The sequence below is a fragment of the Protopterus annectens genome, chromosome 3.part1, assembly GCF_019279795.1.
Source record: "Protopterus annectens isolate FY-2018-M chromosome 3.part1, PAN1.0, whole genome shotgun sequence".
Taxonomy (NCBI): Eukaryota; Metazoa; Chordata; order Ceratodontiformes; family Protopteridae; genus Protopterus; species Protopterus annectens.
This window is the reverse complement of record NC_056732.1, coordinates 6588247-6615024: the sequence shown is the minus strand read 5'-3', so window position 1 is coordinate 6615024 and position 26778 is coordinate 6588247. Positions and strand designations below refer to the sequence as shown.

Sequence of the window (26778 nt, the reverse complement as noted above, 5' to 3'; positions counted from 1 at the left end):
AAAACTCCTTTTCAGTAAAGGTTCGTGGAGAAAAGCTCCAGTAATATAAAATGATATTACAGACCAAAATGTACACAACAGTACAAAGTACAATGGACCAAGAAGGTTACTGTTGCAGAAAAACACTTCTCATACAATGCAAATTTAATAATACAAATACTGCTGTTTGTATTAAGCAGTCTTATCAGGCAGTTCAAATATAGCAATTACATAAAAAACAATTTTTTATGAGAGATGAAGCACAAGACAACAACACATTTGATGATGGTATTGACACGAGGTTGTAGAATACATTTACAGCTTAGCAGTTACTTTTGTAGTTTTGGGGTGGCCATGGTGGTGCAGTGGTTAGCATTGCTACCTCACAGCAAGAGGCTCTCCAGTTAGATTCTCGTTTGGGGTGCCTTCTGTGTGGAGTATGCATGTCCTCCCTGTGGTCGCGTGGGTTTCCTCCGAGTGCTCCGGTTTCCTCCCACATCCCAAAGACATGCAGTAGGTGGATTGGACACTCTAAATTGGCCCTAGGTGTGAGTGTGTGTGTGCATGTGCCTTCTGTGGAAGGTTGGGCGCCGGGCTGGCAACTCGACACTGTAAAACTCCACTGCCAATCGTGTGCGGACAGATGATCCGCTGTGGCGACCCCTAACCGGGAAAAAGCCGAAAGAAGTAACTTTTGTAGTTTTGGACTGCTTTTAACAGTTTGCTAATGCTGGAATTTAGTTAATTGGCTTGTTTTTGTAACAACACAAAAAGTGAAAAAAGTCTGCCATGCTCACAAATCAATGACTGCACGTGTACTTGGTCATCATGTGGCTTGAATTCTGGATGGTCACCAAGGTCCTGGATGTGAGGTGGATTTACCAGAACAACTAGTGATCCTTTTCCTTTGGATTTCTTCAGTGTTCTAAAGAAAATTTTTTTTTTGCTTAACTGCTCAATATAGTGGAAACTGTGGTCATAACTTTGTGGAGAGGCGGTAAAGTGAGAAAGAAAATTATTCAGTGTACTAGTTTATTATTAGAGGAACAGACAGAAGTTAGATGGGAAAGTAGGGCTTTGAAGAAGGAAGAGCAACACAAAGGGGTAGGAAGTACATAGTGTGAGGGCGTCATGTCCCCTGTACCCATTTCTCTCAATTCATTGCCACTCTCCTACCTTCTTCGACTGTCATGCTTAACTGCCGCAGGTCTTCTCTACTGAAATCCATCTCTTTACCGAACTCCCTTGTTTCCTCTTGCTTTCTTCCCGTCTCTTCCAAAATCTCTTCACAGAATCATATTCTGTTTGCCTGCAAATGTGCCCAAACCACCTTAATATGTGCTATTTGACCTTATCTTTAATGGCACCTATGTTGGCTTCTGCTTGAGCTTACTTGAGTTTGGTTATAAGGAATGGCTGACTGGAGTTTAGAACCCCATTTTCAAATGAGGCCCAAGGAGAAATGCTACAAAATGTAAAAATTTAACAAATGTGTACATGAATATATGTATTCAGTTGTATACTTGTTGCGTCTTTCGGCTTTTCCCGGTTAGGGGTCACCACAGCGGAACTCCGGTCCGCTAATGACTGGCAGTAGATTTTTACATGCCGAGTTGCCAGCTCTAACGCACAACCTTCAACAAAGGTATGGCTGTTCACGCATGTCTCCATACAGAAGATGCTTCAGCTGAGAATCGAACAGGACAACATCTTACTGTGAGGCGACAACGCTACTGCAGCACCACCACCGCAGTTGTATACTGCATAACATAAATATAACATTGTTGTATAATACTTGCCTATAAGGTAAAGAGCATAATTAAATAACTTCACAATAGCAACTGATATTACAGCAGCAATCTTAAGAAATATGAATCAGCACACAACATAATGTATACTTAATGCAAACGACAGTAGAGCACTTCACATTCAGAAGAGCACATCACACTGCAAACGCACACAACGAGTTGAGGCTAAAATTAAGTAAAATGTGTAAGACAGTCAGAGGAACTTGGGAGGTGATTAATGAAAGGTATAGTAGTTATACATAAAAAGCAAGGTCCTTTGTTACTACATAAGGAAAGAAAATGTAGACAAAGTGGAGACGGTCAGGAAAAAGATTTATTAACAGAGAAGATTACTTAACAGACCAACTATTCTTGGAATATGACTAACAAGGTCTTGAAAAAGGATTAGGTTTGCTGATCTATCAAAAGGAAGAGGGTAGGAAGTACCAAATGTTGGCACTATAGCTAGAGTAAAGGGTGTGGTATAGGTCAAGAATTTATTAGAGGCGTGATGTTTTCTAAGTGACAGTATAACACTGAAGAAAATGTTTAAGGGATTGGCAACAGTCTGAGATGTGTAAAATGTATGTGTTATTGCACAAAGTCATGGAGATATTCCAGGATGCAAGGCAACTACATCTTCTGTACAAGTACACTCAAATTAGACTCAAACTAAAGAGAACGTCTTTAGATTAATTTCACAATAAACATGCACTTTCATGCTTTTTCCATGAGGTGAATACGCAATTCATAAAAATCAAATGCGCTTTGCTTTTTATAACACAAAAACTAAAATACCCATTTTTTTGTCCCTGAAAACGATCTTCCTAACATCTGAAATGTTACTATACAAAAAAATAACAATACATAAAAAGGAAAAACATTACCCAAAACTTTGGCTTGCCACTTCATTTCTTTTACTTAGAAGCACAGCCTGAACACAGTTTACAAAATGAATATCCAGATTAGTTGTCCAAAATATTACTAGTAAATGTCAAAAAGATTCAGAAATTTCAAATCACAATGCTAATAAGTTTGATTTAGAAGTATATTCAAGACAAATGATAGCCATTACTAGAATACCCTCTGTATAACAAATTTAAAAGATTTCAATGAATTTTATATTAAAGAAATACACACCTTTCTTGAAATAAACCTCAATGAATACAATCGGATATGTGTACAGGACTGACTGAAGTCATATTTATATGGCAAAACAAGAGAAGACAACAAAATAAAGATTTTTATAGCACTTAGTTAATATGCTGGAAAAATGAATACACAATATTTAAAATATTGCATCATAAAACTAGGATATATCTGGAAAAGATTAAACTCAATTCTTATTCTATGAATCCTAGGAACCAGAAAAGAATAGCAAACAGAATCAAAAAGATAATTGTGAAGATAGGTGAAGGCTGCCAGCCTAGCTAGATAGAATTTTGTAGATAATTCTGTCATTTGTAAATTTTAATGTAAGCCACAATTTGTAAATATGAATGTAAGCCACAGGTTTGTTCTCTTAAATATGAAAAAAACTGTATTAGATGTTGAACTGAAAAAAACAGTGCACTCTACGGTAAGAAAGATAAGTCAAGCATTGTGAAATTCTTTCATCCGAAAACCTGGAGCCGAGATGTCTACACAGAGGCATTCTGTCTATTGTTTTGAGGCCAGAGCTAATGGCTAGAATTTACATGTATAATTTATTTTATTGCTCTGTATTCCTGACCAGCTGCAAGATCAAAAGGACCATTAACCTCTGAGTTTCTGTTAGCCTGGGAACCAGAAAGAAATTATGTCATTTGAAATGAATCAGTGGTACTGTTATTAAATTTAAGGACAGAAAGAATGAGAGTATTTAGCATTTTGTCTTGAAAACATCCATCACCAGCACGGTCTTGTGCTATATGTACGTTATTTTAGGACTGTGTTTTCTCTTAACTATAGCTAGGAAACAGGAAGATTAGACTAATTGCTTTTCTGTATTGATGCCAGAACTATTCTACTGTATTACTGTATGCCTTTTCCTGTGTCTGAACTCGACTAGCACTGTGTAGTAAGAAGTATTGTCTTGAGTTTTTATTTATTATTAAACTGTGGCTGTTTTGTGCAGAGATAATTTAAACTCCAAGAGTACACTGCATGTATTTAGTGATGTTGTACAAAGCCACTCCAAATAAGCCTTGACTGTTCAGTTGCACTTACCATTTGGATAATAATATTGCACAGTATAACTGGACATCCTTTCGTAAGGGCCTTTTAGTAGCTGATGAATATTAGTGGGTGGTGGCAAGTGGTACTACCGTACAGTCAGGGTAAAAGGAGCAAAGCTGGAGAACCTGTGCCAGCCTTCCCCAGCAGTGTCTGTGTGGTTGCATACGACTCATCTCAAAGTGCGTGTGTGTCAGCTACTTGGGCAGGGACACAAAGCACTGGTTGAATGCGTTGAAGGTTTTAGCTTGTCCACTAGGCTGAGATCTGGACCCTTGTTTCCCATCTTTCCTGACCTAGAGTAGTCCAAATACAGGCGTTGCTGTATTCTGGACTTTTGGAAAGTTCCTGTGTTGCCCATTTCCTTTCTTGGATAAAGGGAGGCTTCTTTGTTCACCAGTGGCAGTGGGGAGCTTAGAGCAGCCTATCTATCCCTGGAGGAAAGTTCCCAGCACAATAATCTGTTAGTCTACTGGCCGTTTTGGGCCAATTTCTAGCAATTTTAAGTCCTCCAGTATAAAACCCGCTTTGGCACGGTTTTTGCGCTTGTTACTACTCAGCCAAGCTCCCTGTGGTCCTGCAGAGTGGTGCTAGCAGCAGAGAGGTTAAAAGAGCATTTGCTAACCTGATAAAAGTGTTTTTTTTCCTGCTACTACCTGGGCGACTGTCCGATCTAGCTAAACTGCAAGTAATTCTGCTTCTTGAACTGTTTTAAACTGTTTAAAGTTGTTTTTGCACCTGCACGTTTAAAGTTTGACCTATTTGTTGCATTTATCTGTTGAGGCTACACACTCAAGTGCGCCAGCCTGTGTTACATATTTATTGCACTTTCCTGCTGTTTATTGAAAAAAAGAAAAAAAAAATTATCCTCGTTTCCCATCTTTTCTGACTTAGAGTAGTCCAAATACAGGCTTTGCTGTATTCTGGACTTTTGGAAAGTTCCTGTGTCGACCATTTAATTTCTTGGATAAAGGGAGGCTTCTTTGTTCACCAGTGGCAGTCGGGAGCTTGGAGCAGACTATCTATCCCTGGAGGAGTGTTCCCAGCACAAGAATCTGGTAGTCTATTGGCCGTTTTGGGCCAATTTCTAACTCTTTTAAGTCCCCCTGTATAAAACCCGTTTTAGCGTGGCTTTGCACGATTTTGCGCATAGTGCAACATCATTGGGTTTAAACCATTCTCGGCTCCACAAAGTCTGCTCTTCACTTTTTCCCTTAGAACTGATCTAGTTCTCATAATAAACACCCTATTCCCACTCTAAAGCCTGGCATTGCTCACTAAAGCAATTATATAAGTCAGCACTAAAAAATTAAAAGCACTACACCCTCACAAACTCCCCTTAAGTACTTTGTTTCCCACTGGCCCTTTTTTTCAATTATAAAGGAATTCCCAATACTATTCTAGCATGTCCAAAGGTCAGTTGTCAATCTTCTCTCCAGTCCAGCTGGTGAATCTGGGAATCTTGAGGCAATGTTATAACTGCCTCATGTATACAGACAACCCTCTCCTCCTCTCAACAAATTCCAACACATGTGAGAGATGCAACCATATAGCTAAACTGGAGGATAAGCTCTCTCAACTCAGTACTGGCATAACCAAGTCAAGAGAAGGAAACCACACTCACTACAATTCCAGTCTCACATAGACCTACCACGACAGCAAACCAAACACATAAACACACAAAAACATACTCGGGAGGCTCTAAATAAAAATCTGCCTAAGCAGCAGAGACCTCCAAAGCAGACACCCAAGCAACCGCTACCCCAAAACAAAACACGTGCAACACATAGCTCACAAAGCCAGTGTGCCGAACAGTCACAGCCCTTAAGGCTAAGCAACACACCTGATACACTTGTAATAGGTGACTATCATCAGGCACACTGACGTCTCGCTCACCAGGCTGAACAAGGAGAAGGTCACTGTGAGCTGCCTGTCGGGCGCTAGGATCCTCCACATAACACAAGCACTCAGGTCACTCCAAGGTAAGTACAAATATGACTCAGTCATCGTCCATGCTGGTGTGAATGACCCGAGACGTACCTCCCTGCACTACATGAAGAGAGACAGAGGAGCTCTTTGAGCATGTAGCCCAGGCCGGTATGACCCTGACCTTGAGTAGCATCTTACCCTCACCAAGAATGATGCCACAATATGAAGACAAGATGATCAACTTCAAAAAATTGGCTTAAGTATTGGTGTCATTCAAAGGGGATCCAGTGCCTGTCTGCCTGGGATGACATGCTCGACAAGCCACGATGCTTCACTAGGGATGGCTTGCACCTGTCACCCCTGGGCTTTCGGATATTGGCAAAGGCTCTTGCCACCCCCATAGTGCCTTTTTTAGGCAAGGCTCAAAAGACAAACCAACCTCCATAGATATCACAAGGGATAAGAAACTAAAAGTAAAGCTACTCAACGCCAGAAGTCTAAACCTAAAGATGCACGCACTCGAAACTCTCCTTAACATGGAGAACATAGATATCTGTGCAGTAACAGAAACCTGGTTCAAGGCTCCCAAGAGCACCCCAGCACTACCAGGTTATACCTCATACCATGTTTTTCGGCCCCAAAATTTGGACCGAATCACAAAAGGAGAGGGAGTATCAATATTCGTCAAAGATACCCACACCTCCAGGTTGGTGGCACAGCACGAAGCATCAGAAACTATCCATGTGCAACTAACAGTGGGTAAAACTGCCTTCCAGTTTACAGCCTGCTACAGACCACCCCCCCAAACCCAGGAACCCCACTCGGCCTTCCTGAGAACACTGGAAAATATGAAGGTCTCTCTAAACACTATTATATTGGGCAACTTCAACTACCCTAACATAGGCTGGGAGCATTACTCTAGCTCCAACACCCTAGCCCAAAGGTTCCTAGAATTTATAAACTCAAATGCTATGGAACAACTTGTTGCCACTCCCGCAAGAGGGGACATACTGGACCTGATCATCACCAACATGGGGACTCTATGCTCCAGACCAGAAGTGTATCACTCACTGGTAAGATCAGACCATGAACTAATCTCACTAGATATTCACATCCTGACCCCAGCCCCTGCCCAGAAAACCACAGTGAAAAACTTCTCTAAAGCAAATTTCACGCTCCTCAAAACCGAGGTGGAATCCTTCAAAGCCCCCAAGCCTGTGGAAAATACGGCCCAGACCGCAGAATCCTTTATAAACGCACTCTATGAACACCTTCAGGAAGCATGGATCATGCAATCCCAAATAAAACCAAGACCCAATCCTCCAAGGTTAGGCGTCCTGTCTGGTGGACCCCAGCCATAAACAAACTATACAATAGAAGGAGGAAGCTACTACATGATAAGAGCAAAATCCCAAAAAAGGAAGGCATCTCTGATCAGTATTAGCAAAAAACTGCGGGCACTCATAAAATCTTCTAAGGTCAGCTTTGAGAGAAAAATTGCACAGGACACTAAGGATAATCACAAGGCTTTCTTTAGTTATGTTAGGAACCTGGGTGGGAATTCCCAGATATGCTCAGAATTAGTCCAAAATGACAAAAAATACACCAAACCCAAAGACATTGCCAATATCCTAGCAGACAGGTTCAGCGCAAACTTCTCCCCCTCTTCCCCACCAAAAGGACAAATATCTATCCCAGCAGAATGCTGCCCCCCTGACATATCAGATGCTCAGGCAAGAGCCGCCCTCTCCAAAGCAAAAAACACAGCATCAATGGGACCAGACGGTGTCCCGGGCTGCGTCCTACATGAACTCCAAGAAGAACTAAACCCAAACATAAAACTACTGTTCAATCTCAGCCTTACTACAGGATATGTACCCAAAGAGTGGCGTACAGCAACAGTGGTCCCTCTCCACAAAGGGGGTGCCTCAACGGATCCTGGAAACTATCGCCCCATAAGCCTGACTAGCTTCGTCTGCAAAGCTATGGAAAGGATCATCATGGACCTCATAAATAAAGATATTGGGGACCTACAGACACTGGATCCTACCCAGTTCGGCTTTGTTAAGGGCAGATCCTGCCTCAAATCTGGTCGATTTCTTTGAAACAGTCACCAAGGCCATTGACGAGGGGAAGGTCGTCCACACAGCCTACCTGGACCTTGCAAAAGCCTTCGATACAATACCCCACTCGAGCATTATAGATAAGCTCACCAGCTTAAATATAACCCCCTATGTCACTAGATGGGTTGCAAACTGGCTCAAGGATAGAGCCCACATGGTTAGAATTGCTGGAGCCATGTCAGACTCCAAACCAGTTACAAGTGGCGTCCCACAAGGCTCAATCCTGGGACCTCTCTTGTTCGGTATATATTTCTCAGGAGGTACAGGCTAACACGGAAGGACTGTGGCTGACCAAGTTCACAGATGACTGCAAATGGTGCGCCATAATCAACTCTCCAGCTGACACAAGCATCCTACAAAAGGGCCTCATAAAAACAGACAACTGGTGCCAGAGCCATGGCCTCAAGTTAAACGCTAAAAAGTGTATAGTCATCCCCTTTGGCAAAAACAAAGTGCCCACAAATTACCAAATAGGTGGCAATCCATTAAAGTACGGAAGAAGTAATTAGGGACCTGGGTACCCAAGTTGATAGCAATTTCTCATTTGACAACCACGTGGCCAAAGCGGTTAGAAAAACATTTTATATAGCCCACCTAATCATGAAGGGATTCACATCTAGATCAGCAGAGGTCATCGTGCCTCTTTACTCATCCCTCATCAGGCCCATAATTGAGTACAATGCCCCTTTTGGGATGTACCTTACCAGACACCTGCAGCAATTGGAAAGACCCCAAAAGTACCTCACCAAGAGGATCAAAGGGCTCAAACAGATGCCATATGCTGTCCGGTTAAAGAAACTCCAGCTCTACTCAGTGGCATACCGCCTGCTCAGAGGCGATCTGTGCCCGACGTATAAAGCCATGTCCAACCCGGAATTAATGGACATGCTGCACCTCAGAAAATCCAAATCCCATCGAGCTACGCGCCCGAGAGACTTGAACCTCAGCACTGAGATAAATAGGACATGCTGGAGGGACAGATTTATAACCCAGAGGCTCCCTTCACTCTGGAATAAAATCCCAGTCCAGGTTAGGCAGAGTCCCTCATAGACTCTCTTCAAGAGGAATCTTGATGAGTGGATGGGAGATTGTAGGTTTACCCAGGGTATCACTTCTGTGTCACTGTTAGACAGAGGCAGAGTATACTAACCTCGAAAAAGGGCATAGCAAAATTCATTTAAAATGGGTGGCGAAAGCCAAACACATTCCGGCTAGGCTTATAAATGCCCTAGGGCAGATAGCCTAGTATGAACCTATAGCTGTGACAGTATGGAGTCTTACTGGGGACCTGGAGAGAAAAGGAGAAACCAGCCCCAGACTGACTTATCTGTGTGTGCTCTTAAGGGAAATTGTACTTTACTGTGTGTGTATTTATTATCCTTTCCCAATATGGACACCCCTCACTGGTGTTAGTGGTGAGGATTGAGGTTCCTTGATTGCTGGGCCAGTGCACGGCCGTCGCAATAATAAAGGCAAATCAGATAAAAGTAGTAGATATTCCAGGCACCAGGATAAAAGTATCAGATTTAGAATGAATTTTGAAAGCTTTTACAATACATTTTCATAATATCAACTTGCAAAGTACAAAATCAGAACCTCTTAACATAAGATCCTTTAAGAAAAATATTAAATTATTAGAACAGCATATAAAAAATGAACTGATAAATAATGACGGAGCTCAAATCTCATTAATAAACTAAAGCTTAACAAAGCTCTCGGTATAGACATTATTCCAGAAATGTTTAAATTACTAACCAAAGAAGCATTAGTTCTATTGTTAAAGGTATTAATCTTGCAAAGGAAGGCTTTGAAATACCTCCTTCTTGGAAATATACAGCAATATCTCCAATTTAGAAATCAGAAAAAAAGTGCAAATTAATCTTCTGCTGATAGACCAATCTCTTTTTTAAATGTTGACTATAAAATATTCTTGGCAATTCACGCAGATTGATAAGTTACTTCCTTTGTTAACAAATGAAGATTAAACTGGTTTCATATAAGGTAGAAATACTAACAACATTACAATATTTTTTCTTTGACTATATAAATCTCACAAAGAGAAATATGACCTTTGTGAGTCTAGATATATAAACAATGCATTTGTTTCAGTTAATTGGAATTATTTAATATTGGCTCTAGAGGAATATGGATTCTCATAAAACTTTATACATTTAGTAAATTTCACTTAATGAAAATTCCTTAGCCTATGTTACAATTGGTTTTTACTTCTCTATTTCTATAGCAATTACTAAGGGCACAAAGCAGGGATGCCCTTTATCTCAATTACTGTTTGCACTGGTCAAAGAACCCATTGCAAGTGATTCAGGGTAAATTCAACCATTAAAGGTATACAAATTAGGGACACTCTAGAGATGAAGGTTCAGCTCTTTGCTGATGACATTTTGCCAACTTTAAATGACAATGATAATTTATTAACAGCTCTACTGAGAATCAATTGAGCTCTTTCAGAGCCTTTCTGGCCTTAAATGTAATAAAAGTAAAACAAAACTGCTTCTTATAAATTCTGATAAAAAGAATTTAAACAAAATTTTTTCCACTATATTTCTGATGACAAAATCAAATATCTAGGGATTAGATTAAGTAAAATAATTACTATTCATTATAACAATGTCTTAAATCATTAGAACAGTCTCATACAAAAATGGAATAAATTCTTCTTTGTGAAGGGCAAGCCACTTAGGTCCTTAATTTTTATCTTCTGTTTCTCCTTTTTCCCTTTCCAGAAAAAAGAAATTCTAAGCTTGTTTCCTGCAACTAGTCTAGTCCAAATACAGATTTGCTGTAACCAGGACTGTTTGCAAGCTTCTGAGCCCCCACAGTCTTTCTGTGTTGGAGGGAAGCAGTCTAGCTTATCAGTGGGAGTGGTAAGCACTAGGTAGCCTATAGGTTCATAGGTGGTACTAGGCTATTGGACCTAGGGCCTATATAAGCCTAGCCAAAAAATGTACCCTGGCTTTCGCCATCCAAGAAAATTATTTTCCTGTGCCCCTGTCGAGCAGAGCCACAGAAGTGATCCCTGGGGTGAATTTCCCATTTCCCATCCAATTTTTCTTGAGTGCTAATGAGGAGCTCTGTTTGCCATAGATAGGTAGTCCATTCCTGAGTATGGGAAGTCTCTGGGACAGGAATCTATCCCTCCAGCATGTTCTGTTTATTATGGTGACAAGGTTTAGGCCCCTAGAGCGTGTAGCTCGGATGGATTGGGATTTCTTTAAGTGGAGCATGTCCAACAGCTCTGGGTTTGACCTAGCTTTGTATGTTAGGCAGAGATCGCCCCGAGTAGGCGATATGCAATGGAGTAAAGCTGTAGTTTTTTGAGACTGTCTGCGTAGGGCATCTGTTCGAGTCCAGTAATCCTCTTTGTGAGTTATTTCTGTGGTTTTTCCAGTTGTTGTAGATGTCTTGTGAGGTACATACCAAAAGGGGCATTGTATTCTATAATGGGTCTAATGAGTGATGAGTAGAGGGGAACAATGACCTCTTTTTTTTCTGGATGAGAATCCTTTTGTGATGAGATGAGCCACATAGAAGGATTTCCTGACCACTGTGGCGATGTGATTATCAAAGGAGAGACTACTGTCCACCTGTGTCCCAAGGTCTCATCACATTTTCAGCATTAAGTAGACTACCAGCTATGTAGTAGTTCATGGGTACAGAGTTTTTATCAAAGGGGATGACGATACACTTTTTGGCATTGAGCTTCTACCACAAGAGACGTTTGTGGCCCAGAAATTGTAGTTTATTGGCCATTTGGGCAGTTTTTCCATTTCTTTCAACTTTTTAGTTTAAAAGCCTGCATTTGCGCTTGTTTCCCCATCTTTCCTGTAACTAGTCTAGCCCAGATACAAACAGTCCTGGATACAGCAAATCTGTAAGCTTCTGAGCCCACCCCACGCCCCAAGCCTGTGTTGAAGGGAAGCATTCTAGCTTATCGCTTATCAGTGGGAGTGATAAGCACTAGGTAGCCTATCTACAAGATCCATGTACACAGACAACCCTCTCCTTCTACCACCCAACACCACAACCTGTGAGAGATGCACTTATCTAGCCAAACTGGAGGTAATGCTCTCTCCAACCAAGTCTGAACTTGACAGTCAAGAGGAGAAGGTAAACACTTGCACCACACCACACTCATGACAATAGTCTCACTAAACCTACACCACCAAAATCCACACATAGAAACACAAACATTCGCAGAGGCTCTCAATAATAATCTGCAAGCAACAGAGACCTCCAAAGCAGAAATGCAAGCAACCTCCACCCCCCCCAACGTAACCCAAATGACATGTAAGCCCACAGACTCAATGTGCCACTCAACCACAGCCCATAAGGCAAAAATGTGAACATTTTTAAGTGGGAAAGACAGAGGAAGCTTAGAGAATGTTTGTATGAACAAAGGTTGGACATAAAGAAAGGGAACATAAGAAATGCCTTGGCCAAACATGTCAGTGATAATAGAGATCATGGCTTTGGATTTTTTTGTCCTACAACGAGTGCAAAAGATCTTAGGGGTGGACTGTGGGTAGATATATTGGAGGCAAGAGAGCTAAGCTGGAAACTGAGACTCAATGCCACTATCCCCCCTGGCCTTAATGAAAGTCTGTCCATTACCTGTGTTTTTAAAAACTAAAATCATACATAGTGTAGAGGGGCCCCTGAATTTCAATAGCAAGGTAGTGTAACTTTTCAGACTTGTATATTTTAAGTGGTGCTCACTATATTGTGTGGTTAAAAGGTACAATATTTTTGTCACTTATTTTATATCAAATTTTAACATTTAATCAATATATGAACATTTGATACATATTTCTGGGTTACCTTACCTTTTGTTGCATCTATTTGTTTGATTTAAATGTTTAAATGACAGGGGATTTTTACTGGATGTGTGATTACGGGTGGGGTATTTAAATGTGGAACATGGAAGTGTATGATGATACTGATGAAGTTTTTTACGAAAGCGCTAAATCTTTGTTTCATGATTAATAAATTTTAACCTCTCACTTCTTCTTTCGGCTGCTCCCGTTAGGGGTCGCCACAGCAGATCAACCGTTTCCATTTCCTCCTGTCCTCTGCATCTTGCACTGGCACGCCAACCACCTGCATGTCCTCTCTCACCACATCCATAAACCTTATCTTAGGCCTTCCTCTTTTCCTGTTACCTGGCAGCTTTATCCTTAGCATCTTTCGCAATATACTCTGCATTCCTCCTCAGCACATGTCCAAACCAACGCAATCTTGCCTCTCCAGCTTTGTCTCCAAACCTTACAACCTGGGCTGACCCTCTAATATACTTATTCCAAATCCTGTCCATCGTCACACCCACTGCAAATCTTAACATCTTCAACTCTGCCACGTCCAGCTCTGACTCCTGCCTTTTTGTCAATGCCACTGTCTTCGACCCATATAACATAGCTGGTCTCACTACCCTCTTGTAGACCTTCCCTTTCACTCTTACTGGTACTCGTCTGTCACAAATCACTCCCGACACTCTTCTCCACCCACTCCATCCTGCCTGTACTCTCTTCACCTCTCTTCCACACTCACCATTACTCTGAACTGTTGATGCCAAGTATTTAAACTCATTCACCTTCACCACTTCTACTCCCTGCATCCTCACCATTCCTCTATCCTCCCTCTTATTCACACACATATATTCTGTCTTAGGCTCTAGAGAGAAGAGGAATGAAGGTCAACAGGACTATCTCCACCTCTCCAGGGTCTCCTCCACCTGTTCCCTACTCTCACTACAGATCACAATGTCATCTGCAAACATCATAATCCACGGGGACTCCTGTCTGATCTCGTCTGTCAACCTGCCCATCACCACTGCAAATAATGTGGAAAAATAATATCGCAAAAGCTCCTGAAGTATCCAACAGCAAAACGGCCAAGGCCAAAAAATCAGATGAAAGATAAACTGCAGAATACACCACGAAAAAATCACAGTTCTTGTTACCATCCAACTTTTATTCGATAAAAACCAAGAGATGAGCGCTTTCACGTGCTACATGCACGCTTCATCAGATCTAACTAAAAATAATTCTTACTCTCTTTTTATAGTTAAGACACAATCTTAATTAATCCAATTAAAATAATCCAATTAAAATAATTATACAATTAAAACAGTAAAACAGTTTGGATATTGGTACTTAAAGTGATAGTATACATTTAAACAGAAATCTCTCTATCTCATTAGCAGGTTTCATTTACATGTTCATAGCCCGTGTTTAATGGAATGCATCAAATTCTAGTAACCACTTGCGTTCAACATTTATTCACAAATCTAGTAAAATAATAAATATTTAACTATGATCAAACTAAATGCATTATTACAGAACATTTGAAATACTCCAGGTGCAAAAAAAGAAAAAAAGAGAAAATTAAATAAAAATTACATCTGGAGTCAAACATGGAAAAACCATGGAAAAAACATCCATATTTTGTACGCATCCACTGTGCATTCAATATATCTCCTCCACTTCATAATGACTATAACTAATGAATCTAACAACTTTATAACAAACAATATTAAAAAATGAATTAAGCTTGGGAAATAAGAAAGGGCTCAGAACTGATCCCTGATGTAATCCCACCTCCACCTTAAACGCATCAGTCACTCCCACCGCAGACCTCACCGCTGTCACACTACCTTCATACATATTCTGTACCACTCTTGCATACTTCTCGGACACTCCTGACTTCCTCAAACAATACCACAACTCCTCTCTAGGCACCCTGTCATATGCTTTCTCTAAATCCACAAAGACACAATGCAATTCCTTCTGACCTTCTCTGTACTTCTCCATCAACACTCTCAGAGCAAACATCGCATCTGTAGTGCTATTTCCTGGCATGAAACCATACTGCTGATCACTAATCATCACCTCCCTTCTTAACCTAGCTTCCACTACTCTTTCCCACAACTTCATGCTGTGACTGATCAGTTTTAATCCCTCTGTAGTTGCTACAGCTCTGCACATCACCCTTACTCTTAAAAATTGGAACCAAATCACTTTCTCCATTCTTCAGGCATCCTCTCACTTTCCAAGATTTCATTAAACAATCTAGTTAAAAACTCCACTGCCATTTCACCTAAACACCTCCATGCTTCCACGGGTATGTCATCTGGACCAACAGCCTTTCCGTTCTTCATCCTCTTCATAGCTATCCTTACTTCCTCCTTGCTAATCCACTGCACTTCAGGATTCACTATCCTCACATCATCCAACCTTCTCTCCCTCTCATTCTCTTCATTCATCAACCCCTCAAAGTACTCTTTCCATCGGCTCAACACACTCTCCTCACTTGTGAGTATGTTTCCCTCATTATCCTTTATCACCCTTACCTGCTGCACATCTTTACTAGCTCTCACTCCAGTGTGGTTTTGGTGGTTTCCTGGACTGAACAGCTGCCTTGGTTTGGATTACCTTGTGTTTTGCTTGTCTCATTTCTGTGATTTATACACTTGTGCAAGCCCTCACATAGCTTCTTAAAGATATATATATATATATATATATATACAAACACACTGATCTACAGTAAACATATAATGCCTATATTTATATCAGATATATTATAAGTATTCAATTATCTAAACAAAAACCCAGGTATTAAAGCTAGGGCATTTTTGTTATACCTTACTGCCTGTACTAACAATAATATTAATACCTTTGATATGGCCACAATCAAAATAATAAAAGAAAAGGATTTAATTTATTGGCATCAATTGGTACAATCTGGTAAACATGGGCGTGCCTTCGCTGAAGGCTGGGCATCGGGCTGGCAACTCAGCACCATAAAATCAACTGCCAATCATTAGCGGACTGGAGTTCCACTGTGGCGACCCCTAAACAACTGGATGTTGGAGGTGCAAATTAGATCTGAAGGCAGACTGGCAAGATTTGTTTTTGACTTTCACTTACTTAAAACATTTTGGGATAAAGTAAATTATTTTTTTACAAACAATTTTAATGACAAATTTCAGTTCTAAACACATTTTATGCCTACTAAATACAACTGCCTACCATTCATACTATGAAGTGTCATAAGGGAACTGATGTAAAGGCCACTTACAAATTTGAAATGCAGCATTTCACAGGATTTCAGGTGAAGGCCTATCATTATATTAGACTTCCATTAACAGAGTTATGTGATCTTCGATTGGGAGAGACAAGGAAGCCAACATCCAAAATGCATGTAAACTAAGTTATAATAAAATTCAAAATAATACATTGTTGCCTTAACTGTTGAAATATTTACATTTCTATTACTGGAAAAAGTATGGATGTAAATTTTGTGTACCGATAAGGAAGATCTGCTGCTATGTTAAACCAACACTGACATGCAGTGAAGCCTTTTGATGGAAGAAAGGCATTTTTGTGTTTTTTGTACCACAGTATCCTATAACTTTTTGAATTTTTTCTTATAAACTGTCAAATGAGAATGACACAGGTAACAAATGCATTATACTAGAAGCAAGAAAATCATAAAAATTTCAGTAGACTAAGCAACATTTCTGTTACTATATACATGATATACAGTGGGAGGCCTAAAACTCCATGCAGACAAGTGCAAAGTACTGACAGGTAAATCAGGCTTGAAATGCAGTAAAGTCCATGAAGGCAGAATGCCAGTTATGATTGCATTTGGAACTATGGTATCCAACTCCCTAACACTTTTATTATGAATGGTCATTCATGTGGGGACTGATATATGCCTTCATACATAGGAACCATATACAGTGTTTTATAGACGTTTAATGTCAGTGTCTGGTATTACACCCTATTCCACTAGAGGAATATGAAATATGACTAGTGTATTTTATTAACTCAGAAGTTAAAAAATTACAAACATTTCACCAGACAAAGCAAATTTTCTGTTACTGAACACAGGGTAAACTCTAGATACCGACAAAGACAATATTATGCTGCATAAATCAGGGTTGAAATGTACTGAACCTTGATAGCAGAATGTCAGTCATGAGCGAGTTTCATACTAAAAAGTGCCCTATTAGAGGTACCTAACACTTTGCCACAGGGGTAAATGACACTGGGATCATATACAGGTACCAAATGCAGTATTTCAAATAATTTGGGGTGTCACAGTCTGGCATTATACCTGGCCACTATAGGGGGATTCATGAACATAAATCAGATACCAGAGTGAACCTGATGTCTAGGATGGGACAGTGGCATCAATAATGGATGACAGAAGAAAATCATCTATCACTTCACTTTACACAGGCCATCATAAGTAAATGTCATATATATTTACAAAAACTATATATTTTTATGCTGTAACATGCCATGGTCTGAAGCAGTTTAAGTAATGGAGCCAAATTCAGTATTCCGCTGAAATCCTTAAAAACAGAATAGTAGAAAAAGAGTTTTTTTGTATCTAAACACCTTGTTGCCAACTGGATGCTTCATAATGAAATCTTGAACCAGGACCAACAGGGACCAAAAACTGGCTTTCATAGGCCTTCACAGTCGGTCTGACATTCTACGTTCTCCTCAAGTTATTTAACTTCTGCTCAGTATGCAGACCACATCTTTGTGAAGTTGTCATTACATCAGAAGTTTAAAAAAATAAACATATTTCAGACTACAGGGGCTAAAATGGTCTAAAAATGATGTGGTCACAATATTGTGCCACATTTAAAATTTTAACAGTAGAACCCCATTGTTTGTGTCTTTCGGCTTTTCCTGGTTAGGGGTCGCCACAGCGGAACTCCAGTCCGCTAATGATTGGCAGTAGAGTTTTACGTGTTGGCTTGCCGGGCCTAACGCACAACCTTCAATGAAGGAAGGCCCGTTCACACATGTCGCCACACAGAAGACGTTCTGAGAATCGAACGGGCAACGTCTGTGAGGCGCCAACGCTACCGCAGCACCACCAACCCCATTACTGTCTGAAAATGTCATACTGAAATCTTGAAGGTGAACTCATATATGGTGTTCTGTAAAAAGGTACCAAAAGCACATGGGCGTAAACATCATATAGTAACAAAGGAGATCTGCTGCAATGTTAAACCGATGTTGAGATGCAGTGAAGTCTTCTGGAGGGAAGAAACGCGGATTTTGTGTGCGTTTTGTATTCCTACTGTTCATACTCTTAATATCTCAGTCTGGCCTTCATCTTATAACTGGTTTCCACTGGGAGTCCAGTACACAACATAAGGTCCAAAATACACTGCTGAGCCATAATGAAGCTTTACTCTATTTGCAAAATGAAAAGATCATACTTTTTCATTTAAAAAAATATATATATGTCAGATGAGCAACTTTTCAGAAACTCGAAAAAAAGACTGAAGAGACCATATGATCGGGTTTCTGAAAACTCTGACATAACACAAAAATCTAATTGTTTTTACATTTTTGCAGGGGAGCAAGCCCTCCTCCTTCATCCCCACCCCCTGCAAATAAAAAATATATCTCAACTAGAAGATCGCACTACAGTGAGAAAAAGGGTACATTTCCAGATAATCACTGTACCAGTATCTCCATTCAGTAGCTTCGAGTTTTCAAAAACATGATCATATGGAGTTTGAGTTTCTGATAAGGACAACTGATGGGGACCACTGTGGTTTAAATGTTATGGCCTAAATGAGCTGAAATGTGCAAAGAAATCTAGCACTGCGCTTCAGTGAAATACACAAGAGTAGAATAGCACTCTTGGATACATTTTGTTATTGAAACCCTATTGTTACTGCTGAAATCTTAAAGGGGAACTCAGATATGGTGCTTTACACAACAATTTTTTTTTTTTTTTTTAATACAACAAAGTCCTGGGCTTTCGATGTCACAGTTTGGTACTTGCATTATGTGCAGTTTCCACTGGAGATCTTGTGCACGAATGTATTTCAGTACGCAGAATATAGTAATTATGCAGAATATAATCAAGTTGTCATTAGAGCAGAAGCAAAAATTCCATGTACTTCTCCTAACTAGGGATTTTAGTTGTCAGTGTAATGAGGACTTACACCCCCCCCAAAAAAAAATCTTAGACTGATACACAGTAAAGTGCATTAATGCATATGTAGTTATGCGCATGTTATGCACATTTTATTTACCAATTGTGTACTTTGTTCATTATCTTCAGGATAACTAATTCAATGTATATTTACATTCTATGAAATAAGGATCAATAATAATAATTATTATAATCTTTTCTCAGAAAACAGAGCTTCTGTCATTTCATAGAACAAAACAAAATATTAATTTTACTTGTTCTGACAGGCATACTCTTACTTGAGATAGAATGGGTGAAACAATCTGCAGTAGAAGGCCAAATATCCAGGGATTGTGTGTGAAACAATCGACAGTAGAAGGATGAATATCCAGAGGTTTTGGGTGAAGCCCATTTTTACTGGAGGCCAAGAAAAAGAAATCTCAACAAAAAAAAACATATAAAAACAACTGTATAACACACATTGCTATGCACAATACAGAGCAAAACAGAGAAATTTCTTGGGAATGTCCTGTTCAACTAACAGTATGTACAGTTTTCTAACAACAATTAGAAACACTGTTTAAGTACTTGACTGAATAATGTTATGATGCATTTTTGGAAAAAAGACAACAGCAAATACATCAACAAGCAGGGTCTCAAGCTTAGAAGTTTGACACTGGGGTACCGGATATCTCCAATATCATTATGTTTGTATGCTTCAGATGGGAAATTGACAGTGACGGGAAGATAGGAAGGAGATATATACATAAATAGAAACTTTGAATCTCGAAATACTGAAATGTCGAACTTCAGTATCTCGAGACCAAATTGTCAAATGTGCAGTTGCAAGAAACTGCAGAATATCGAACCCGGAAATGCTGAACCGGCGGTACTGATGGCACATTAAGTAAGTGTTATATTTTTTAAGGGTTTTGGGGAGGGTCTGTGTGTTTGTGAGCGTGTTGGGGAGTTTTAGGTGTGTGTTAGGGTACAGTGTGAGTGTGTCAGTGTTGAGAGTGGTGGTGTTTGTATGTATGTGATGCGTTTGTGCAAGAGGGGTGTAGAATGTGTGGTGGTGGGTTTTCTGTCTTTCGGTGTTTAGTGCAACCTCCGAGTTAGCGGGGGTGTGGGAATGCAATGGGGTTTGCCCCCCTGCTTATAGGAAGGGTAGGTTTTTTTTTGTTGTATTCATGCGTGTTGTTTGCTTTGTTGCAGTGTCAGGAGGGAGGTGTACTTCTGTTTGTATGTGTGGTGTAGTGTTTTGTTTACGTTCATGGTTTTGACTTTCACGGTTCTGGTTTTCGGCTTTATAGTCTCAAGCTACTGAAATTCGATATTTCAGTATTTCGAGATTATAAAGTGAAAATATAAGAGAGAGAAAGATAAAAATGCTTTGACCATTTCACTTCACAGAGACTAATTCAGTTCTGACACTAACTAAGCCTGCAAAAGTTTATAGAGCTGGAAAAGTTTACAGAGGAATATTGCAATCCCAATTTCAATAATTATTGGGGACATAAAAATGGTATGGTAACATAACTGCTGCAAAAAATATGTTCAGATGATGCAAGATGTCTCAATGATCGTATTAGTAATGCATTTATAGGTTCATAGGTTGGTACTAGGCTATCAGCCCTAGGGCCTATACAAGCCTAGTCATAACAATTCCCTGGCTATTTCTTAACACACTATTTACTTCCCTGGACCCCGGTCTAACAGTGCGACTGACATGAACTCCGGGGTGAATTTCCTTTCTCCCATCCAATCGTCAAGGTTCCTTTTGAAGAGGGCCAAAGAGGCCCTCTGCTTGACATGTATGGTCAATCTATTCCAGAGTCTGGGGAGTCTCTGGGTCAGGAACCTATTCCTCCAGCATGTTTTGTTTATTGTGATGACAAGGTTTAGATCCCTGGAGCGTGTGGCTCTGAGGGATTGGGATTTCTTTAAGTGTAGCATGCCCAACAGCTCTACGTTTGACATGGCCTGAAATGTTAAGCAGAGATCGTCTCTGAGTAGACGATATGCGAGAGTATAGCTGGAGTTTTTTTAAGGCGGTCAGCGTAGGGCATCTGCTTTAGGCATGTGATTCTTTTAGTGAGGTATTTCTGCGGCCTTTCCAGTTGTTGCAGATGTTTTGAGAGGTACATACCAAAAGTGGCGTGGTATTCTATAATGGGTCTAATGAGGGATGAGTACAGTGGGACAATGACCTCCTTTTTTCTGGATGAAAAGCCCTTAGTGATGAGGTGTGCAACATAGAAGGATTTCCTGACTGTTGTGGCGATGTGGTTATCGAAGGCGAGACCACTGTCCACCTGCGTCCCTAAGTCTCTTATCACACTTTCGGTGTTTAGTGTACTGCCACCTATATGGTAATTCACAGATACATGTTTTTTCTCAAAGGGGATAGCTATACATTTCTAGGCACTGAGCTTGAGCCCATGGCTCTGGCACCAAGCATCTGTTTCTGTAAGGCCCTTTTGTAGAGTATCCACATCATTTGGGGATTCAATAATGGCTCCCAGTTTGCAGTCATCTGCGAACTTTGTTAGCCAGAGTCCCTTAGCAATAGCCTGTACTTCAGAGAAGTAGATGCCAAACAAGAGCGGTCCCAGGACTGAACCCTGAGGTACTCCACTTGTCTGGGGCTGAATTTGGAGTCAAAAACAGTTCATTCTTTTTAAATAAAGAAAACAGCATGTCAAATCATGATTAAAGGTGTGTGATAGTACAACGTACATGCTCAGTATACAGAACTCCATTTTACTGTATTGACATTAACAGGGTGCACTTTGTATCAAATGCTCAGAAATCACACATAAAAATAGCAATAATGCAAGACAATTTCCAGAATGTGTGGTGATCAGGTATCATATTTAAAAGGATGGTAGACAAAGCCTACACTTCATTAAGTAACACTTGCTGTAAAATCAGGAGTGCATCACTGCCTTGTAAACATATTACTTTTATTTTAAATTATTTTCTCTTATCTTATGAATTGAAAACAGAAAAGTGCTAAACAACTAAAATTCACATAGTTTGCACAAGTGTTATTTAGAGACTAAAAGTAGTCAAGAACTGATCATTTACAGTAATCAAAAATATAGTTGGGTTAGTTTATATTACACTATTGGTAGTGCAACCTAAGTTTTGCTTTCCTTAAATGCAATCTCCCTGCATGGCATATGAAATGGATGGTAAAGGTTACAAGTGGTATGTGTCCGATGAGGAATTGGGGAATCTCCTAAGGGTATTGGTTTCCAAGAATCAGTGTTCTACTATATTAACAAAGGAGAGATAAATTACTAACTTTTAACTGAAGACTAGGGTTGCCACCTTTTCAAATGGCCAAAGTGGGTCATTTTCAACACAAAACATTTTTTTACAGCTGACACAATACCCACGGGCAGTACAAAGGATAGAACGTAGTTTTTTTTTAATAAAATAAAAACTTATTCTTTGTTTTAGTTACTACTTATTCTGTTTCTAACATTTTAGTTTATTTTATTACAGAATAATGTTTTTATGCAACTATTACATAAAATAATATAAATAATAATTCATACAATCTCAGGACATTTGCCATTTTTTTTTTTTTTTTTTTTTGTCAGGACACAACTGCCCAAAGAGGGACTGTCCCTCGCAAAGTGGGACAGGTGGTAACCCTACTGAAGACGTTTCATTTAAACTGGAACTCATAGGCTCTTTACTATCTACAGCCACTACGTTGTGTACTGCCTCTCGTTACGTGGAACACTTACTAATAAATTTAACTAGGAAACTCACGACATAATTCAAACTAACAAAAAGTTCTGTTGATGAGTTTATACAACTCAATACATCTACCATGGATATTTCTTAAAAAAAAATCTTAGTTAGCTAGGAATGTGTTAGAGTATAAAATTGGGGAACACGTGAAGACTCAAAATAAGAAACATTCATAATAAAGAATACTTTGACAGTTGTGTCGTAAATTCCCACCCCAAAGCTGTACATTACATAAAACCAAAACAAAAAAAAGTCAGTGTAATTTACTACTGCTGCTATTGCTTTCATCAACAGATGCGCATACATAAGCAGATTACTTTTATTAAACAAAACAAGGCAACTTTTTCTCACAACATGCTGTCTATCACCTGCATTTATTTGTTAGCCTCTACAGTACCTTACCAGTCCAGCAAGACTCGGGTGCACTTGCAGAATTGCTAAGTTGCTGCTTACCGGTTTAAATAAATATTATTCAAGCCTTTGAAAAGTCAGGTAAGACTCCGCGTGCAATCAGCCTGAAAACCGCAGCGCAAAAGGTTTTGCACACGTGTACTAGAACGATAGTGTTGCATCAGAACATTGCATTACAGACTGCCTTTCAACATAGCACGCTATTAGTGCACTGCGCATGCGGAAAGCACACCTACAAGCCCGGAAGAGCAAAATGAGATTTTGAACTTCAGAGGCACGTCCGTCGGCAAGGGTGGCTTTGTGTGGGGTTACGGTTGCTGGGTGTCTTTATTTCTGTTTATCTTTCATCTGTTGTCTTGGCTTTTTTTGAATTTTATAGAGTGTATACTAATAATAAATAACACAACTGTACTACTGTTTGCGAGACCACATCTCCTTTAATTCACTGTTATCATGGTTTGACCAGTTATAGAGAGTGAAAAGCAAAGAACACGACTAGGTACTTAAAGAGAAAAGTTTTTCTAAGTCTTTTCTGTGAACGAAGAACTAACGTTCTGTAACAACGAGTCTTTATTTTGCTATTATACTTTGTAGAAATGTTGTGCCCTTACTTAATATTTCAAAAGGTATGCTTTGTATTAGGGTTGCCATCTGTCCAACTTTGCGAGGAACAGTCCCTTATTGGGCAGTTGTGTCCTGCAAAAAAAAAAAATACAAAAATGACAAATGTCCTGAGATTTCAGGGCAAAATTATTTCCTATATTTTATGTAATAGTTGCATAAAACAGTTATTCTGTATCTGAAACACCTAAATGTTTTAAGAAACAGAATAAGCAACTAAAATGCTACAAGAATATTTTATTTAAGCAAAAAGATGTAGTTTTGTCCTTTGTACTGGACATGGGTATGTTTTGGCCTGCAAAATCTAATGTTTGTACCACAATTGTCCCACTTTGGGCATTTCAAAAAGGTGGCAACCCATGTTTTGTATGAGGCATGGTAAGAGTAAAAGGATAGGGTAGTAGTTATCACACACAGGGCCGAGAGGAGTGTTGTGAGGCATTATGACAAAGGGCGAGTGTTGTACAATCACACCACTCAAACCTCTTAGAGCAGATGTGTCCAACCTGTGGGCCACATGTGGCCCTCAGAGCTCTTCTATGGGGCCTGTGAAGACTGGTAGAGAAATGTGAAGGCAGCCAGCCTGGCCAGATAGAATTATATGCAGAATTCTAGCATTTGTAAATATGAATGTAAACTACTTGTTGTCTTAAATGTAAAGAAACACTGTTACCAGTGGAACTGGAAATAAATGTGACAACAGTGCACTCTACTGACCAAAGTAAAGCATGTGGTGACCCTTTGAAGTAGACAGTCTGTCTGCCTGGGATGACATGCTTGACAAGCCACGCTGCTTCGCAAGGGACGGCTTGCAACTGTCACCCCTGGGCTTCCGGATATTGGCAAAGGCTCTTGCCACCCCCATAGTGCCTTTTTTAGGCAAGGCTCAAATGATAAACCTACCGCCCTAGAAAACAAAAATGGAGAAAAACTAAGGGTAATACTGCTCAATGCCAGAAGTCTAAACCTCAAGATGCATGCCCTCGAAGCCCTCCTCAGTATGGAGAACATCAATGTTTGTGCTGTGACTGAAACCTGGTTCAAGGCTCCTGAGAGCACCCCAGCACTATCAGGTTATACCTCATATCATGCCCGCCCCAAAATCCGGACCGAACTACAAAAGGATGGGGAGTATCCATATTCATAAAGGATACCCACACCTCCAGGTTAGTGGCAACGCACGAAGCATCGGAGACCATCCAGGTGCAATTAACCATAGGTAAAACTGCCCTACAGTTTGTAACATGCTACAGACCACCTTCTCAAACTCAGGAAACCCACACAGCCTTCCTGAAGACACTGGAGAGTATAAATGTCTCTCCAAACACCATCATATTGGGTGACTTCAACTACCCAAACGTAGACTGGGAACATTACTCAAGCCCCAACACCCTAGCCCAAAGGTTCCTTGAGTTCATAAACTCAAATGCTATGGAACAACTAGTCACCATTCCCACAAGAGGAGAAAATATACTAGACCTGATCATCACAAACATGGGGACAAAATGCTCCACACCGAAGTATATCCCTCATTGGTGAGATCAGACCATAAATTAATCTCACTGGAGATCCACATCCCGCCCCACCCCCAGCAAAAGACCACAGTGAAGAACTTCTCAAAAGCAAACTTCACACTTCTTAAGACTGGAGTGGTATCCTTCAAGGCCCCGAGCCAGTGGAAACCACAACCCACGCTGCTGAAACCCTTACAAATGCCTTCTACGAGCACCTCCAGGAATGTATGGATCAAGCAATCCCTAATAAAATCAAGACCCTTTCCACCAAAGGCAGGCGCCCGGTCTGGTGCACTCCAGCCATAAACAAACTCTACAACAAGAGGAGAAAGCTACTACATGACAGAGCAAAATCCCTAAATGGGAAGGCATCTCTGATCAATACTAGCAAAAAACTAAGATCACTCATAAAATCATCCAAGGCCAACTTTGAGAGAAAAATCGCTAATGACACAAAAGACAATCATAAAGCCTTCTTTAGCTATGTTAGAAACCTGGGTGGAAACTCCCAGATATGCTCAGAATTAGTCCAAAATGATAAAAAATCACTGAACCCACAGACATTGCCAACATACTGGCAGACAGGTTCAGTGCAAATTTCTCCCCTCCCTCCCCCCCAAAAGGAGAAATATCTATCCCACCAGAGTCTAGCCTCCCAAACATCTCAGATGCCCAGGTGAGAGCTGCTCTCTCTAAAGCAAAAAACACAGCATCAATGGGACCGGATGGTGTCCCCGGCTGTGTGCTACACGAACTCAATGAGGAACTAAACCCACACATAAGGCTGCTGTTTAATCTTATCCTTACTACAGGATACGTACCCAAAGAATGGCGTACGGCAACTGTGGTCCCACTCCACAAAGGCGGTGCTTCTACGGACCCTGGAAATTACCGCCCATAAGCTTGACGAGCCTTGTCTGCAAAGCTATGGAGAGGATCATAATGGAACTCATAAATAAAGACATTGGGGACCTACAGACACTGGATCCTACCCAATTTGGCTTTGTCAAGGGCAGATCCTGCCTCTTGAACTTGGTCGACTTTTTCAAACAGTCACTAAGGCCATTGATGAGGGTAAGGCAGTTCACACAGCCTACCTTGACCTAGCAAAGCATTTGACACAATACCCCACTCGGGCATCATAGAAAAGCTCACCAGCTTAGATGTAAACCCATATGTCACAAGATGGGTTGCAAACTGGCTCAAGGACAGAACACACAGGGTTAGAGTTGCTGGTGCCATGTCAGACTCTAAGCCGGTCACGAGCGGTGTCCCACAGGGCTCAGTCCTGGGCCCCCTCTTGTTCGGCATTTATTTTTCTGAAGTGCAGGCAAACATAGGGGATTGTGGCTGACAAAATTTGCAGATGACTGCAAACTGGGCACCATAATTGACACTCCATCAGACACAGACATCCTCCAGAAAGGTCTCATAGAAATGGATAACTGGTGCCAGAGCCAT

The 26778-nt window shown here is 40.3% G+C and overlaps 1 protein-coding gene across 2 annotated transcripts in view; it reads right to left on the bottom strand.

The window, feature by feature from the left end:
* ASNS (asparagine synthetase (glutamine-hydrolyzing)) overlaps positions 1-23369 on the bottom strand; it is a 580006-nt gene extending 556637 nt beyond the window's left edge. Inside the window, exon 1 of one of the 2 annotated variants that reach the window (XM_044066497.1) lies at positions 23225-23369. The gene's annotated coding sequence lies outside the window, so the exon portion shown is untranslated. Of the gene's footprint in view, positions 1-23173; positions 23194-23224 lie in introns of those variants that run through there. The other variant, XM_044066498.1, reaches the window with a different exon arrangement.
* Positions 23370-26778: the final 3409 nt, after the last annotated feature.